The sequence below is a fragment of the Kogia breviceps genome, chromosome 6 (assembly GCF_026419965.1).
Source record: "Kogia breviceps isolate mKogBre1 chromosome 6, mKogBre1 haplotype 1, whole genome shotgun sequence".
Classification (NCBI taxonomy): domain Eukaryota; kingdom Metazoa; phylum Chordata; class Mammalia; order Artiodactyla; family Physeteridae; genus Kogia; species Kogia breviceps.
Genome location: NC_081315.1, coordinates 74,419,129 through 74,436,992, shown reverse-complemented (window position 1 = coordinate 74,436,992; position 17,864 = coordinate 74,419,129). Strand labels below are relative to the sequence as shown.

Sequence of the window (17,864 nt, the reverse complement as noted above, 5' to 3'; positions counted from 1 at the left end):
GACAAGGTGAAAGTGCAATTGATCTGAAAAGAAGAAAACAAGAAACCCCCAAAACCAACAACCCAAACCACACCCAAACAAAACGAAAACAAAAACCCATCCCTGCTAAAAATGATTATAACCTATAAAGAAAGCCAGGGAAGTATAAACCGAATATTTTCCAGGGTAACTAAAGACAAAACTTTGTTTATTTTATCAAAAGTGAAAGTGGAAAATAGGAAGGCTGTATCTGTACTAGAGAGGTATTGAAAATTCTAGGCAAACATTGGGAAGTCTTAAAATGACAGTGCTCTGACCAGTGTGGTTATAAGAAGAGAAAACACATATCAAAAGCATGGCATTAGCCCTTGCTGTGTCTGAGCAGAAGGATATTCAAAAATGAAGCAAAACGAAAGATGTAGATGTCGTAGAGTACAAATCAATCCTAGATGCAACTTTTGCAGTACTCCTAAAACTGCTTTGTCCTTCAGGAGTACTTGGTTTCGTGATTTGTCCTAGAAGACAAAGTGAAAAATAGTTTAAATTTCATTAAATACAGACCAGTACATGACCGTGCTCTCCTCACTCTGTATAAGAAATGGTATGCTATTTGTCACATAAACTTTATTTGCTTTGAGGGAGAAATAATTCCACTAACCTTATATAAAATAAAGGATAAAAAATTATGGCAGAATTGTAGATATCTTCTTGTTAATAGATTCAGAAATATTTGGTGGGGCAGTCAAAAATTCCATTAAGTCTGAATGATAACTGATTATGAACAAGTGCATCTAAATTACTATTTTGTTCATATTTACCAGTTTTGGTGCTTCAGAGATTTGGTGTTAGTCATGATTTAGTTGATTATACCTCTGAATAAATTAAATATCATTATATTTTTTTCTAAGTTGGCTAAAGGAATTTCAGATTAAGAAGTTTTAAGTACAAAGTTAATATTTCAGCAAGTAGTTCTTTCTGTTGGGTTGGGGATTAAATTCATTAAACAGAAAAAATAGTAGGAAACCAGATGTGATTTAAAGTGAGGTTGATTAGGGTTTCAATGACAGATTAGAAATGTGTCCTATTTAACTGTTGAAAAATGCACAGACCTTTCATGGTAATAAAAACATGGAATGTGCATAATTACATGTGAGGCCTTATATGTGGTAAAAGGGTAACTCCCTATGGTCATTGGTTTCATTCTTAGTTGCCATCAAATTATTACATATAAGGTATAGTAGTTCACAATCCATGACCTGCTCAGAGTTATTATAATAGGACTTTGAAAAATATACATCCTAAACACTGTCTGTAGATGGGATAAATATTAGGCCTAGTGGGTATATGAACTATTTTGCAAATCTGATTAATTTAGTGAATAAAATGAAGATGTATTTGTATTATTGAATAGTTAAGGTATCAACGTATTCATTCAATCAGCCTAGTAAAAGCATCATGGGGCTTCCCTGGTGGCGCAGGCAGTTGAGAGTCCGCCTGCCAATGTAGGGGACACGGGTTCGTGCCCTGGTCCGGGAAGATCCCACATGCCGCGGAGCAGCTGGGCCCGTGAGCCATGGCCGCTGAGCCTGTGCGTCCGGAGCCTGTGCTCCGCAACGGGAGAGACCACAACAGTGAGAGGCCCGCCTACCGCCAAAAAAAAAAAAAAAAAAAAAAAAAAAAAAGCGCATCATGGCTTGTCACTGCAAAGAGAAGAAAGGAAAAAAACTGTAGATTAAAAGGTATTTAGGAGAGACTGTAACAATTGCCTGTATGGATTTTGTTTAGATCTGGATTAGAACAGACTTTAAAAAAACACTTATGAGAAAGTTGGGGAAATTTGAGCACTGATTGGTAGTTGATGTTGTAAAGAAATTATTTTGAATTTATTGTAGGTATGATAATGATACTGCCTTATGTTTAAAAAGCAAATCTTTGTCTTAGAGAGATACATAACAGAATTATCTACAGATGAAGTGGTATAATGCCTGGAATTTGCTTCAGAATGATGCAGAGTGGTGGGATTGGGGTTGGGCGGGGGTGTGAAAATACAAATGCAACATGACTTGCTGTGAGTTAACAACGGTGGGTTCATTATGCTAGTCTTAATAATTTTGCATTAGTTTGAAATTTTTCATAATAAAAACTTAGAAAAAAATGTAATGCAACATTAATTGAAAGAAGATAACTGTAGCACCAGGTGACACTGCAATATAATATATTCAGAAGTAAGGGTAGATATGAATCACACACAGATGTACTTTTTATAAACATATCTAATGTGTCAATCTCATGTTTTGTTTTTCTTCAGAGCTGAAGCCGTTTATTTGAATCTTGGATGATTAACACCTAAATGCTTAATTCTCAGAACTGCTCAAGAGTCCCACAGCCAGGATTAGATGATCCAACTTACCACCAAGAAATTACTGTTTTGAATTCTACGGTAAGATTATAATAAATATTCTAAAGGCTAAATAGTGACCATGAGGTCTAAAAAGATTTTTAAATGTTGTCTTTTGAGTGACTAGCCTTTATTATAATTTCTCAGTCCTGTAACTCTTATACGAAGAGTTCAAGGTTGTGATAATCAACCAAAGATCTTAGAAATATCAACATGCAAACAAGGCTTTATGGTATTTCCCTGTCATAGATTCAGCTAGTAACAGATACTGGAGTGCCATGCTTTTCCCTCTTGCTGTATGTCTCAGGCTGGGTCCTCCAAAAACTGATGGTGGAAGGGAGTTTGGCTTCCGGGATGTTTATTAGGGATCAACAACCTACAAAGAGAGGAGGTTATTGGGCAGAGGAAATTGAAGTGTAATGTAGGCTCAACAAAGCCTTAGCCAACTGAGACAGGCAATCTTGTAATTGTGAGAGTTAAGCTTCTTGGGGATGCAGACATATCCTTAATGCCTTTGCATTGGGCACAGGCCATTAAAGAAGCTGTTCAGCAAATATTTGTTGAATGAAGGAAATCTGAGAAAAATCTTGTGGTTCCTCCTATAACACCTAATCCTTGCCCTTCCTTTTTCCAGTTGAAAGTGTGGTTTAGAACAGTGAGGTTAACAGTGACACACATGGTTGTCTTGTACATCATGAACAAACATGAAGGTAACTTGTCCTCCATAATCAGCATGTGTTGCATACTACTGTGTTCCTGGGCTCCACAGATAAGGAAGACCTACAGTGGGACCTGAGGAAAACCACACATATAAGTTTTAAAGCAACAGTCCCCAGCCTTTTTGGCACCAGGGACCGGTTTCGTGGAAGACAGTTTTTCAGAGATGGGGGGCGGGGATGGTTCAGGCGGTAATGCGAGTGATGGGGAATGATGGGGAGCAGCAGATGAAGCTTTATTCGCTCGCCCGCTGCTCACTTCCTGCTGTGCAGCCCGGGGGTTGAGGACACCTGTTTTAAAGAATATGAGACTGTATCAGTAAAGAGGAAACAAACAAAAAAAACCATGGATCTAGAGGGTATATGCTAAGTGAGGTAAGTCAGGCAGAGAATGACAAATACCATGTGATTTCATTTATATGTGGAATCTCAAAAACAAAACAAAGGAACACATGTAAAACAGAAACAGACTCACAGATACAGAGAACAAACGGGGGCTTGCCAGAGGGGAGGGTGTTGGCGATATGGGTGAAATAGGTGAAGGAGATTAAGAGGTACACATTTCCAGTTATAAAATATAAGTCATGGAGATGTAACATACAGAATAGGGAATATAGTCAGTAATATTGTAACGACTTTGTATGGTGACAGGTGGTAACTAGACTTACGGTGATCTTTTCATAATTAGAAAAATATCAAATCCCTATGTTGTAAACCTGAAACTAGTATAATATTGTAAGTCAGGTATCCTTCAGTTTAAAAAAAAATGAATGAACGAGGGACTTCCCTGGTGGTCCAGTAGTTAAGAATCCGCCTTCCAGTGCAGGGGATGCGGGTTCGACCCCTGATTTGGGAACTCAGATCCCACATGCTGTGGGGCAACTAAGCCTGTGTGCCACAACTACTGGGCCCTCACGCCACAACTAGAGAGAAGCCCCTGTGCCACAAAGAAGAGCCTGTGCACCATAACAAAAGATCCTGCATGCTGCAACAGAGATCCCATGTGCTGCAGCTAAGACCCAATGCAGCCAAATAAATTAAAAAAAAAAAAAAATGAATGAGGTAAGATGGAAAAAACAAAAACCCTGTAAGATACAGTGATAACTCCTAGGCTATTAAGGGATATGGATTATGGTTCTAACCAGTTTGTTTTTTCTGTGTGTAGGGAATAGGCTGATCAGATATGAATTTTTAATCCTCTTATGCTCCAGGGTTAAGAGAGAATCTACTTCTGAGAAGAACTTTTTAATTTTATTTTATTTTTTTGAGAAGGACTTTTTTAGTCAGTGTTTTTTTCTAGTTGGTACAGTCCTGCTTTAGGGCAAGAAGTTTGAGTCCTTTACTTGACTTCTTGTTTTTTTTTTCCCCCCCTTTTTACTGTAGGATTCCATGAGACAGGATTTGCATTAATAAATCCTCTAAATTTTCTCGGAACCTTAATACTATATTAATGCTTTATGTGTAGAGGACTTTTACTTAACATCTTTTAAATGAATGAAATAGAGAATAATTGACTTCATTATTAATGTGGCAGAAGAATAAGGATTAAAAACTCGACAATTCAGACCAGAAATTTCCTTGTTTTTATATTATAACAATTTTCCCTGATATCTGTGTAGACAATTTTATGCTTCATCTTTTAATATATGTAGACCATTTTCTTCATATTGAGTGTTGGAAGAATGAGATTGTGTTCGTGTTTCACTATGTGAATCAGATTTTTTTATTATTAAAATGTGTATCCTTCAAAGTTATCAATTTGATTAGTTTAGGGATGTTTACGTTTTATCTGTTCCCATTTATTTTATTTTTTTTTCCATTTCTTTCTTGTCACTTCGTAACCCCACCAAGAGGGCAGGCAAAGGAAGGGAGAAAAGACATTAATTTAAGTTCACAAAGTCTTATGTAGGCACCTTTTACTGGCACATTTTGTCATGCTTCTGGATTGTAGTAAGGCAGTAGGATCAGCTACTTTTGCTATTTTAAAATATTTAGTAGAATGCTCAGTTATTTGGAAATGTGTAAGGTTGATTACTGGGTTTATTTATTAAATATTTATACTTTAAACTGTTCAACTTTATTTTCTTAGATTCATACATTTTAAATTAACAATTTTTGTTTAGTAATTCATGCCAAGGTTTCCTTTGCTACTGTTGATACTTATGATTGATTATAATGAAGAGGTTTTTTTGTGTGTGTTTAAAAGTACATTGGGATGTTCATAATACAGTTTAGTTTTAAATTACTCCTTTTCACCTCCTGTAAAACTTGACGTTCCTGCCGTCTATTAGTGAATTTTCAGAATGATAAGAATTATCTTTTGAATACAAGTTAGTGTTTCACATTTAAGTTGTTCAGTGTATTTAAAAGTAAGACACACCTCAGACCAAAGTAAATTTGTCCTAACATTATCACAGTGTAGGTTTCCAAAGTCTAAATGTTAAACTAGATGGATGCTAAACATTTTATAGTCCCGATATTGCTGTTAACACCCATAGTACATGTACATGTATATATGAAGTGCAGTTTCACAGTGAGTAGCTGTTTGACTTCTTATCAGTATGAACAGCAAATGTCCTAAAAATCAGCTTCGAAACAGCTGGCAGTCGACCCACCTAAGTTCACATGACATTTCTTTGCTCTTTGACACAAAGAGTGGACCTTACCTTCTCACCAAGGAAGTTGGTACAAGCACCTTTCTGTGTGCTCGTGGGCCCAGTAATGTAGAAGAACCTTAAAATGGACTTTTTGAAGAGAGTTGTTCCTCCCATTCGTTCAGGAGATGTGGTTTTGGACACTAGAGAGAGTTTTCAGGAAAGTCCTCCAAGATTGCTGAAGTTGAAACCTCTTAGTTTGTTTTCATCAGAGAAGACTGTAGATGAGGAGAGTGGTCACAGTAATTATGACAAACACCAACATCAGCAACTAGGTAAAGTAAAAATGTATTTTCAATCCTTTAATAAAAACTATTTTAGAAAAGTAAAATTATTTTTACAAGTATGAATTCTAGTGAGCATAAATCTTTATTTTGAAAATCAAGTTTAAATACTAAAAAGAATTTAAAAATAGAGTAAATATATAGTTGGCCTAAATTTTTTTAGTATCAAAATTTTGCTTTGAGTTTAGATGGAGAAATATTGATTGCTGTAGATCAAGATTAAGCCATTAATAAAGTTAACAGTTTAGTAATCTTGGAAAATATTTTTATGATGAAGGATTATACTTATTGGAAAAAGTGTTATTTTACAATCGGTGGGGTATATACGTGAAAAACAAGATACTGAGTTTTATCTATCACTACAGAAATCACTTAAAAAAAGTCCCATTCTTTTGTTCTAAAGATAAAGAATATTTGGGATGAAATATTTAAAAAAATCTTCGAATATAATAATTATTATTTTGTGTCACTACCTTTATTTCATATAATTCTGCGAAGTTGAATATAATGCCTTTTAAAGTTTGAGAGGATGATACTCATGTGTCAGGAGAAAAATCAGGTTTGCATATGGTAACTAGAAAATGTTGGAAAAAAAAAAAAAGGAAAATCCTTTAGGAAGATGATGAAAAAAATGCCTGCTTTAAAATTTTGACTAAAACACTTAAAAATGTTAAAATGTTCTATATGATTATGAATTTGTATTATAGGGAATATATAACTGCTCATATAAATTAATGTAATATTTAGTAGAAAGAAGAGATTTTCTATAAATCCTCTGCAAGTTTGATATATATTCTTACAGCTGTTTTTTATGCATATTTAATATGCACATATACATTTTTACTTATAGAATTTAAAAATGAGATTTACTATCTAAACTGTTCTGATACTTGCTTTTTCATTTAATACATCATAACCATCTTTCTTTCTCTTTAAAATGCATGCCATTGTATGACATAATTTATTCAATCAGTCCTTATTGATGAACACTGAGTGACTAATTTTTAATTATTAAAAGTAATTATGTAATAAATATCCATTTGTTTTATTACTTTATTATCCATTTATTGTATTACTTTATGCCTTTGTATGATTGCTTCTTAGTATAAATTTCTGTGTACATTTAAAATTTTGATAGACAATGCCAAGTTGCTTTTCAGAATTTTCTCAATTTAAGCTCCCCAGGGCAGTATCTCTATTTCTTTGTACTCTCCTTAACACTGTTTCTTGTCAGTTTAAAAAATAGGGTCATACTTAGGAGAAACTAAAATTTCTGTTTTAAAAATATTATGCAGAAGAAAGGAGAAGGAACTTTTAAGTTTTAAAAAGAAATATTCATATCTAGAATATACTGGTATTAGAAGTCTTGTTTTTTTATACTCTTCACTCATTTGGGTGGATAAAGTGGAGGTGAGACTACTGATGGGTTAGTGCCTCTTAATTTCAATTAAAATCTGTAAATCATTCAGTACTTAGTTTTGTGTTCAACAGTATAGATATGCATAAGTGAAGAATATGAATGTATTAATATGTGCAGTTATTTGTGTTATTAAAAATTTACTCTTTAGCTTTCAGTCTTAAATCATTTAGTTGCTTTCTTCACTGTACCACAGCATATATAAGGGACCTGGTGTTTAAATGTAATGTCCTATGCCCATTAGTTTAATATGGCTCCTTTTTTTTTTTTTTAAGACTGTCTTACACATTTTTGAACATAGCGTATATGTTATAAAGTATAATAATGAGATTTTGTAATTTACATTAATTTGCAAATAGCACTCAATTTAACAATTAAGGGCTTTTTATTCTATGTATCTTTTTACAAATCAGTCAAAATAAAGCAAAATCATGGAACTGAAACAACTGAAGAATCTGTTTGAAATTTCAGAGGCCACAGGTCTTTTGTGGAATAACTCTTGTCCCATTTTCTCTTCAAAAATAAAATTCAACTTTAGGGAATGACTATTAAAATTAATTTAAGGGACTTCTTTGGCAATATCTGTAAAAAGATTTGGTTTCTGAAATTTCAATTTACTGATAAAGTCCTTTTCTTGAATCTCAAAATTTGATACTAAATTTATATTGTATGTAAGAATAAAACCCACATGATTCACACCAGTCTACACACTGATTACTTGCAACTCAGCATGAATGAATTTTACCTCCTGTTTGCTGGTGGTTCTGGGATAGAGATAATGCAGTAGTTTATCCAGAAGTCATGCAAAGAACTGGGTACGGTTCTTCTAAAGGGCGTTACAGTTTGCTCATTTAATGAAAGGAGACATCAAGAGTATGAAGAGATTTCATATCAGTAGCGCAAAGAAGGAAGTATTCTTTTAGAGAAAAAGTGGTATGTAATCTCATAGCTTTGTATTTGGATCAGTTGTTTCCAACTTCTTTAATTGTTAATTCAAAATTACAAAAAATTATCTCTAAGGAATTTTAGACAAAATTGTAATACGGATTGATAATTGTACTTTCGTAAGAGGATAAGTTTGCAGTATATAGAAATTTACCTTGCTACTTTTAACTCCAGAAATATTTATAGATGCTTATGGTTTCTTTAACAAAAATATGCATAGAATTTTGAGGTATTTGCAGGGGTTGATATTTTGAAGAACATTTTTCTTCACTTTTGATAAAGTTTATCATTTTTTAACTTTCTCTAAATATTAAGTAACCTAATGTTTTAGAAGTTTGATAGAAGTTCGCAAACAACACACTGGATTTACCAGAAATCCTCTATTTCTCTGTAAAATATGTTAACAAATGCCTGTAGTACACTGCACACTGTTCAAATCCCCTGCCACTGCTTCTCCTAACAGATTCAGGTGTGGGCTTACCAAGAGTTGGTTGCGTTTTAAACCAAACTTGTTTATGCCAGTTATACTTGTAATTGTGATCATGTATTTTAATTAGGTATCACATAATTCAGTGAAGTATGAGGCTGAAAAGAAAGTTGTTTCGGTGTAAAAAAGTTGAATACCTTGGTCATACTCTATAAAAGTGAATTCCTCGAATAGTTTGCTTTTAAATTACATGTAGGCCGGAGAAGTATACAAGATTGGAAGGATTTTGCCCTCACATACTTTCAACTTCCCACTGCACTTTGAAGAAATTGAAACTGGGTATCATAGGTGATGTACATGGGCTGTATTTTAGGTGAGAAAGACAACAGAATAATCAGCAAATTCACCTTAGGAGACAGGGACTTGGTACTACATCATAGGTCTAGGGTATAAACATGGATTTTATATTTAAGTTAAAACCTTTAGTAGACCTATTGATTTCCCCCCCACCCCCCTGATTCCTACTTTAATGGAGCTTTTTGATTAAATGATTAGTTAACAGTTATAATTTATAATAAAGGGACTGTATATAGTTGTATAATATTGCAATTTTGTTAAAGAAGTAACTCATTTATTTGCTGTCCTTACTTAATAAAAAAAAATCAAAATGTTCATGTGTTCATGTGATGTAATCTTATTCATAAGATGCTTAAAAATCCAATATTTTTTGTGTAGAGTCCTAATTATGTGATCAAAGACTGATTTCACTGATAGATATAATTTGTGCCAGTTCTACTAATATTTATCTTCAGGCGTAAGAGTTGGTGGGGAGAAAATGCCCTTCACTGATTCAGAATATACTTCAGGGCTGTCTCACCATTGAAGGAGAATTAATGTTAGGCATAGTTATGCGTCAGATCCTAAGAATCAGGCAGTGTGTTTCCACAGGCTTCTGTTGTGACAGCTGCAAAGTCCCTGTATCTCCAGGACTGGGTTATTTTTATTCTGATGGAATCAACCTTAATTTTGTTGTTGTTCATTCTGTTTGGAGTCAAGAATAAGTGAGCGTAAATATATTATAATTGATTTTTATAATTCAACAAGAACAAAGATAATGAGACATTGAACAGAACTAAATATATGTCAGCCTTATTTGAGCACCTTATGTATTCTGGGCATTGTTTTCTTGTTTTGATATACAAATAACTTAAATGGTCTCATTTGTCTACCCATTTAGTGCATACCTGTCCCTTTTCCCCTCTCAGAATATAAGTTGAACATGGACTTTGCTTTGTCTACTGATGTGTTCCAGGGCTTAGAACATAATAGTTGCTCAATTAATATTGGTTGAATGAGCAGATGTTATCTAAGTCGTCATGAAAACCCTGTGAGATAGGTTGTTATACAAAGTTTGGTTTTTTTTTTTTTTTTTTTTTTTTTGCGGTACGCGGGCCTCTCACTGTTGTGGCCTCTCCCGTTGCGGAGCACAGTCTCCGGACGCACAGGCTCAGCAGCCATGGCTCACGGGACCAGCCACTCCGCGGCATGTGGGATCTTCCCGGACCGGGGCATGAACCCGTGTCCCCTGCATTGGCAGGCGGGCTCTCAACCACTGCACCACCGGGGAAGCCCATTATACAAAGTTTTAAAAGTTCAGAGAGGCTTAACCAAATTATTTGAGGTTTTTTGGCTACTCAGTGGTATATTTATGCCTGTTTTTATTTATTTTTTTTGGATAATTGGATTTCCTAATACTGATATTTGTCATCCCCACAGAAAGTGTATTGGTTTTTTTAAAATGAATTTATTTATTCATTTATTTATTGGCTGTGTTGGGTCTTCTTTGCTGCGTGCAGGCTTTCTCTAGTTGTGGCGAGCGGGGGCTACTCTTCGTTGTGGTGCACAGGCTTCTCATTGCGGTGGCTTCTCTTGTTGCAGAGCACCGGCTCTAGGCACGCGGGCTTCAGTAGCTGTGGCGTGTAGGCTCAGTAGTTGTGGCTCACAGGCTCTAGAGTGCAGGCTCAGTGGTTGTGGCACGTGGGCTTAGTTGCTCTGTGGCATGTGGGATCTTCCCAGACCAGGGCTCAAACCAGTGTCTCCTGCATTGGCAGGTGGATTCATAACCACTGCTCCACCAGGGAAGCCCATGCCATTGTTTTAAAGTCAGGCATTTTGTCCTTCTGCTCCACCTCACTGCAGTGTTTGATGTTTTTGAATCTTTATATATGAAATATTTTTTAAAAGACTAGTGTATCTATCAACTTTAATTGTTCCACCAAAGAACACATACTTTTTTTTTGTTTTTGGTGCTTTCATTTTAATTAAGAGCTATATTTCAATAGGAAAACACTTTAATTCCAATATGTCTGCATCTCTTTCAGATCCTGTGTTACGCTTTAAACAGTTGATAATTGATAATTATCAATTATCAGTTGATAATTATTTCTGTGACACTCTGGTTATGTAAGCTGATTAAGTAAATAGCTGTTTCACATGACTTTTACAAAAACAGTTGAGACTCACATTAAGATAACATTTTCATTTCATTATAAAGTGTTAGTGACTCCATGGGATATAAACATTTAAATAGTATACTGGTATACCTCTCTTGAGGTGTTCAGCATGGCTTACTAGCCGGAACAGACCAAAACGTAGCACTTGTTATATAAAATTCCAAATGTCTTCTGGTTGAGTTTTAAAGGCTGTTATTTATATTTGACTAGTGAAGAATGGGGGATGCTAACTATTACTAACTGGGTTTCCTTAATAAGTGATCTTTTTAGTTTTATTTTTGTCGAACCGTTGCTCTCAGTGGTTAGATTTTGTATCTCCTGAATAGCTTGCTTTTGTTTGATGCACCCTATGTTGGGTAGAGGAATAGCATGGCAGGCCAGTTTCTTTTTAGAAGGGAATGAGATGAGTAAAGAATGTTTTAAGTGTTCATCAAAGACTGGACTCTGAGGTTTTCTTTTGCCACTTCAAATGCTTGTAAGTGATAACAGACCAAAGGAGATAGAGAATCCTTTGGAATTCAAATGTCATTAAAGGATTCTGGGGCAGGACAGTGTCATGGAAGAACTTGGGCTCCAAATTATAATCAGTCTGCTATGGAATTTCTGGCTTGACCCAAATGATACCTTGTTCTCACTGTGTAAGTGTGTGAAGGAGTTCACAAATTCTTCTTGTTTATGTAAATGGGATTTGGAAGTGTTGGGCTTTCATAGTGTCCTGAAATCAAGTAGGATCCCTTACTTAAGAGGGCCTTCGGAGTACTTTTCAGGTAGTTTTCATTGGCAATTGCAGGAGAAGCCTTATGGGTGGTTACATTCATGCCTTTTTTGAGTCTGTGAGAATTCTCATGATAGAGGAGAGATATTGGAAAAGACCTACAGGCATGATGGGAGAGAAGCAATGAAGTAAGTATTGAGAATGGCATGGAGTGGGGCTTTGATCCAGACTGAGTTGAGCTCCACTGGTGACTGGCTATATGTCTTTAACAGGCTACTTAATCTCTCTAGGCCAGTTGACCTCACCTATCACTTTGAATGATATTTTCTTTGTAGCATTGTTTTCAAGATTACCAAAAATGGTAACAAAATTGATACATGATTCAATACATAGTGGCTATTACTGTTTAAAAAAACTTTTGAATTTTTGACTTGGAGATAGATGAATCAAATTTAACTAGGATTTATCTTTGGAGCATTCCATCATAGAAAACATTCTAGGAATTTGGATCTAGGTCTTTCATTGTGCATAATTCCAAACCATTTTAGCATGTGATTTATAGCTACATGACAGTTCGTGGGAACTTGAGTTGCAACACCTTCTCCTGTGCTTTCCTTCTTTGTCTATAATGTGTGCTCTTCCAAATAGCTACTGCCAAAAGATCTTGTGATTCGGATACAAAGGTTTTTAGAAGTTAGTGTAACAGTATTACTTCAGTAGGTTCTTTTGACTGTTTTTAAAGTTAGCCTAACACTTTTTAAAAAAAATTTCATTTATTTTTGTCTGCGTTGGGTCTTAGTTGCTGCGCACAGGCTTTCTCTAGTTGCAGCGAGCGGGGGCTACTCTTCCTTGCAGTGCGCAGGCTTCTCATTGCGGTGGCTTCTCTTGTTGTGGAGCACACGCTGTAGCACAGGCGCGTGGGCTTCAGTAGTTGTGGCTTGCAGGCTCCAGAGCGCAGGCTCTGTAGTTGCGGTGCACAGGCTTAGTTGCTCCGCGGCATGTGGGATTTTCCTGGATCAGGGCTCGAACCCATGTCCCTTGAGTTGGCAGGCGGATTCTTAACCACTGTGCTACTAGGAAGTCCCAGCCTAACGCTTCCTAAGAAGGGTCATTTTGGACTGTCTCCTCAAATTACTTGGATGTATATTTTTATTTTTTTTATTTTTTATTCTATTTTTTTATTTTTTGCGGTATGTGGGCCTCTCACTGTTGTGGCCTTTCCCGTTGCAGAGCACAGGCTCCGGATGCGCAGGCCTAGCGGCCATGGCTCACGGGCTTAGTGGCTCCGCGGCATGTGGGATCTTCCCGGACCAGGGCACGAACCCGTGTCTCCTGCATCGGCAGGCGGATTCTCAAACACTGCGCCACCAGGGAAGCCCTATTTTTAAAAATTGGGGCAGTTAAGTGTGACTAGAGTTAGGGTCAGGGTCTTTACTTCTTTGGCTTTTAGTAAGGACTTTTAAGAAACTTAATCGAAATAAAAATGCATCTGTCTCCATTTTAAGAGGCCTGGAATAGTCTCCTGACTATCCCACTTACTCTCCCGTTTCCTAATCACAGAATTGATGTTTATCTAGTATGGTGATACTGGTTGTTAAAATATTAAAATTTCTCATATCAGTTGATACTTAGCTACTCCTCGGTCCCTTCCCCAAGTGCTCCTGCTGCTTCAGCCCTCCTGCCCTACCCCAGGACCCTTTGATCACCCTGGGTTTCATCAACTAAAGGGTGAGACCTAGGCATACCAGGGACTCCAGGACCCACCTCCACTCTGAGGCTGGGCTCATTAAATTGTTCAGTTACCGTACCTTCCTGGTGGCTGACTATTTTGATCATCATGCCTGTTTATTCTCACTTAGAGAAGCGAAAGGAAGGAGATACTATGGATAAGATAAAATAGTTGAAACAAAAGGGTATAAGAAAAATATAAATAAATATTAGGCAAAAATAGTGAAATAGGGCTTCCCTGGTGGCGCAGTGGTTGGGAGTCTGCCTGCCGTTGCAGGGGACACTGGTTCGAGCCCCGGTCCGGGAAGATCCCACATGCCGCGGAGCTGCTGGGCCCGTGAGCCATGGCCGCTGAGCCTGCGCGTCCAGAGCCTGTGCTCCGCGATGGGAGAGGCCACAACAGTGAGAGGCCCGCGTACCGCAAAAAAAAAAAAAAAAAAAAAAACTGAAATAATGTGTAAAAAGATGAATAAAATGATAGAAAATAATATCTATATCCAAAGATTCTAAAAAAATAGCAAAGAAGTTAAAATGCACAGTAAAATAGGTTAAGATGACTAAAGCTGAATGTAAATTTAAAATGTAACTAAAAGAATATACTAGGAAGGTTAAACAAAAATAAATTGTGCTATAAAAGGAATTCAGGAAGCAACCAACATACAGCCCAAGGGTTAACTCCACCCACCTGTAAGTAGTGGCCTTTGGGTTGAGGCAACCATACATAGTTATAAGCTTCCAATCCTGGTTACTTCTTGAAACTGGAACTCTGCAGGGGGAATAGAAGTCTCTGTGTGACTGTCCTTGGGGTTGACTAGTTTCCCTCGCCCTCAACCTCAGTTAATTATTCTCTTGTCATTGTCCACTAGCTTCTATTATTCCATTTAATATAAAAGTATTGTTTCTTTTTCCAGATAGTGAGTTCTTTGAGAACTGAGTTGGTCTTATTTATGTGGGTAGCCCCAGAGCTCAGCCCCATGGGAGGCACTTAGGAAGCAGTTATTAAATGTTTGTTGAAGGTTAGCATCTTCTGTCCTCTGGTTCTTGTCCTTTGTGTGCGAGAACAAGTTTTCACTTGTTCTGAAGAGCTGCTGTCAGTTGCCATATTTAGCCCACTGACTTCTTCCTTCAAAACCATCTAGCACATCGCTCAGTGGGCAGTGGTTCCTGAGGCAAAAGCAGCCTCCCATTAGTTTGAAAATGAAAAAAGAAAAAAAAAATCCTTCAAATCAAGCAGAAGATGATCTAGAATACAAGCTTTTTCTGGAAAGGGCCAGAAAAAAGGCCAGATAGTAAATATTTTAGGGCCAGATGGTAAATATTTTAGGATTTGTAGGCCATAAGTCTCTGTCACAACTGCTCAGCTCTGACTTTGTTGAGTAAAAGGAGCCTAGATGAAATGTGAATGCATGTGTGTGGCTGTGTTTCAGTACAGCTTTATTTACAAATCAGGTGATGAACCAGATTTGGCCTGGGGGCTAAGAGTTCCAACCCTAAGCCAGAATATGGAAAAGGATATTGCTAACATCAGAGAGCTACATGCAGGTAATTTACCTGGGAAATAGAGAATGGAAACTTTGAAGAAGCGGTTCACTGTTACACTTACTTTCTGTAACCCTTGGAGTAGTGTTTTATCTATAGTAGGTGTTCAATAAATATTTATTAATTTGATTTGGGATCCAACTCTCTCACTTATTCTCCCTGGGCTTCAATTATCTTATGTAAAATTTAAGGGGTTATGTTATGTGATCTTTAAAGACTCTCCAGTTTAAAAAAATCTGCAATTCTCTGTTTGTGGAAGGGCCGGATGGTTTATTCTTTAAAGATAACAGTTGTTGGCTTAACACATTTCCTGTATGCCTTTAATATCCTGCTGTGGTGTTCTGAAATAGTTGCTTTTCACCAATCATTTTGTTTTATGGATCTTTCTATAATGGAACTCATTGTCCACTAGGTTATACTGGTACCTTTCACCCATCTTTATCACCCTATCCTGCCACGTGTGTGGATACAATACACACTTTGCCTTACTTTAATCATAAAATTTATTAAGCCTAGTCATTTTTAATAGAATAAATTAGCTCTAAAGGTAATTCATTGTAGGGTTTTTTTTTTTTTAAGAAAGACAATGATTCTTTATAGAAAGGTGGCGATCAAAATGAGGATCAGTCTGCCTTTGAGAATTGTTTTCCTAAATGCTGTATCAGCAAGTGAACATTCCATCATTGATTTATTCATTTAAACTGTTAAACAGTAATCCAAAATAATTTTAGATATTACAGATGTAAATTATCATCACCTTACCTAAATTTTAAATTCTACTTTTACTTAGACTTTTTTTCTTTTTGTCTGCGTTGGGACTTCGTTGCTGTGCACGGGCTTTCTCTAGTTGCGGCGAGTGGGGGCTACTCTTTGTTGCGGTGCGCGGGCTTGTGACTTCTCTTGTTGTGGCGCATGGGCTCTAGGCACGCGGGCTTCAGTAGTTGTGGCACGTGGGCTCAGTAGTTGTGGCTTGCAGGCTCTAGCGTGCAGGCTCAGTAGTTGTGGCGCATGGGCTTAGTCGCTCCACGACATGTGGGATCCTCCTGAACCAGGGCTTGAACCTGTGTCCCCTGCATTGGCAGGTGGATTCTTAACCACTGCGCCACCAGGGAAACCCCTTTACTTAGACTTTTGTTAGATTTTTCTGTTTCTAGAGAGTGATTTGTTTAAGGTTAGGTAAGGCATCTGACAATCTCATATACTGTTCTCAAGAAGAAGTATAAGCTGGCATATATTTCTAGTCTACAGGATAGAGAAACTTTAAAAAAAACTCTAAAAAGTTCTTTGTAAGGAATGCAGAAAATTTATCTTTATTATTTCTCAGGGTTCTGAATTCTCTTTCTTTTTTAAATAAATATATCTTTTTTATTATTTAATATTTTAATTAATCAATTATTTATTTATTGGCCATGTTGGGTCTTCATTGCTGCACACGGGCTTTCTCTAGTTGTGGCAAGCGGGGGCTACTCTTGTTGCGGTTCATGGGCTTCTCATTGTGGTGGCTTCTCTTTGTTGTGGAGCATGGGCTCTAGGTGCATGGGCTTCAGTAGTTGTGGCTCGCGGGTTCAGTAGTTGTGGCATGTGGGCTCAGTAGTTGTGGCTCACAGGCTGTAGAGCGCAGGCTCAATAGTTGTGGCGCATGGGCTCAGTTGCTCCGTGGCATGTGGGATCTTCCTGGACCAGGGCCGAGCCCGTGTCCCCTGCATTGACAAGCGGATTCTTAACCACTGCGCCACCAGGGAAGTCCTGAATTTTCTTAATCTCTATTTTTAAATTAGTATAGATGTGTGTTAAAAATGACATAAGCAAGATAATGATGTTTTTGTATTAATATAATTTAAAGTAGCACTTCTTAAGCTTTACTGTGCTCAAGAATGACCTAGGGGATCTTAAAAAGAAGTGGGTTGTGATTTATAAGGTTTAGGATGAGGCTTTAAAGAATATTAAGATTACGAAGGTAAATTCTTCCAAAGTAGTTTTGATATAGTACATTATGATTAAGCTTGACGATGCATAAACATTTTCCTGTGTTTTGGGCTTGCCCATTTAATTACACTGGACAATCTCTTCATCTGCTGGTACTCTACTTCCTAAGTGTAATTTATGTCTTTGCATTTGAGTGCCTCTGCAGTTTGACACTTCCTTTCCTTTACTGATTTAGACTGTCCCTCTTATACTTTATTACAGCCTTGCCAACTCACCCCTTTATTTTAAAACTGAGTGATATAAAAGGGGGCTCTAATAATAAAAATTTCTAGTTGATTGAAAACTTATTGTGCTACTGACAAGGTAGGAAAAATTCAGAAAGGGAAGTGTTGGCAGGAAGTCGTGAGCCTTTACTTTGTGATGGTGCTTCATGGATAAAGTGACCATTGGTCTCCACTGACCTTGGACAGTTAATGGTTTACACTTCTGTTCTGACATGTTGTTAATAGTTCGTGCCTATTTTCATGCTCAAAAAAGTCCTGCTTTGGACAGTACGTTTTATGTTCTCCCTTATTCATGGTTCATAGAATTTTACCTATTCTTTCCCAGTAGGATTGACCAGT

General features: G+C 36.9%; 1 protein-coding gene across 3 annotated transcripts in view; it reads left to right on the top strand.

The window, feature by feature from the left end:
• Positions 1-17,864, top strand: part of FRYL (FRY like transcription coactivator) — a 246,900-nt gene that overhangs the window by 61,437 nt on the left and 167,599 nt on the right. For all 3 annotated transcript variants that reach the window (XM_059067253.2, XM_059067255.2, XM_059067252.2), the window contains exon 3: positions 2,288-2,419. The gene's annotated coding sequence lies outside the window, so the exon portion shown is untranslated. The remainder of the gene's footprint in view (positions 1-2,287; positions 2,420-17,864) is intronic.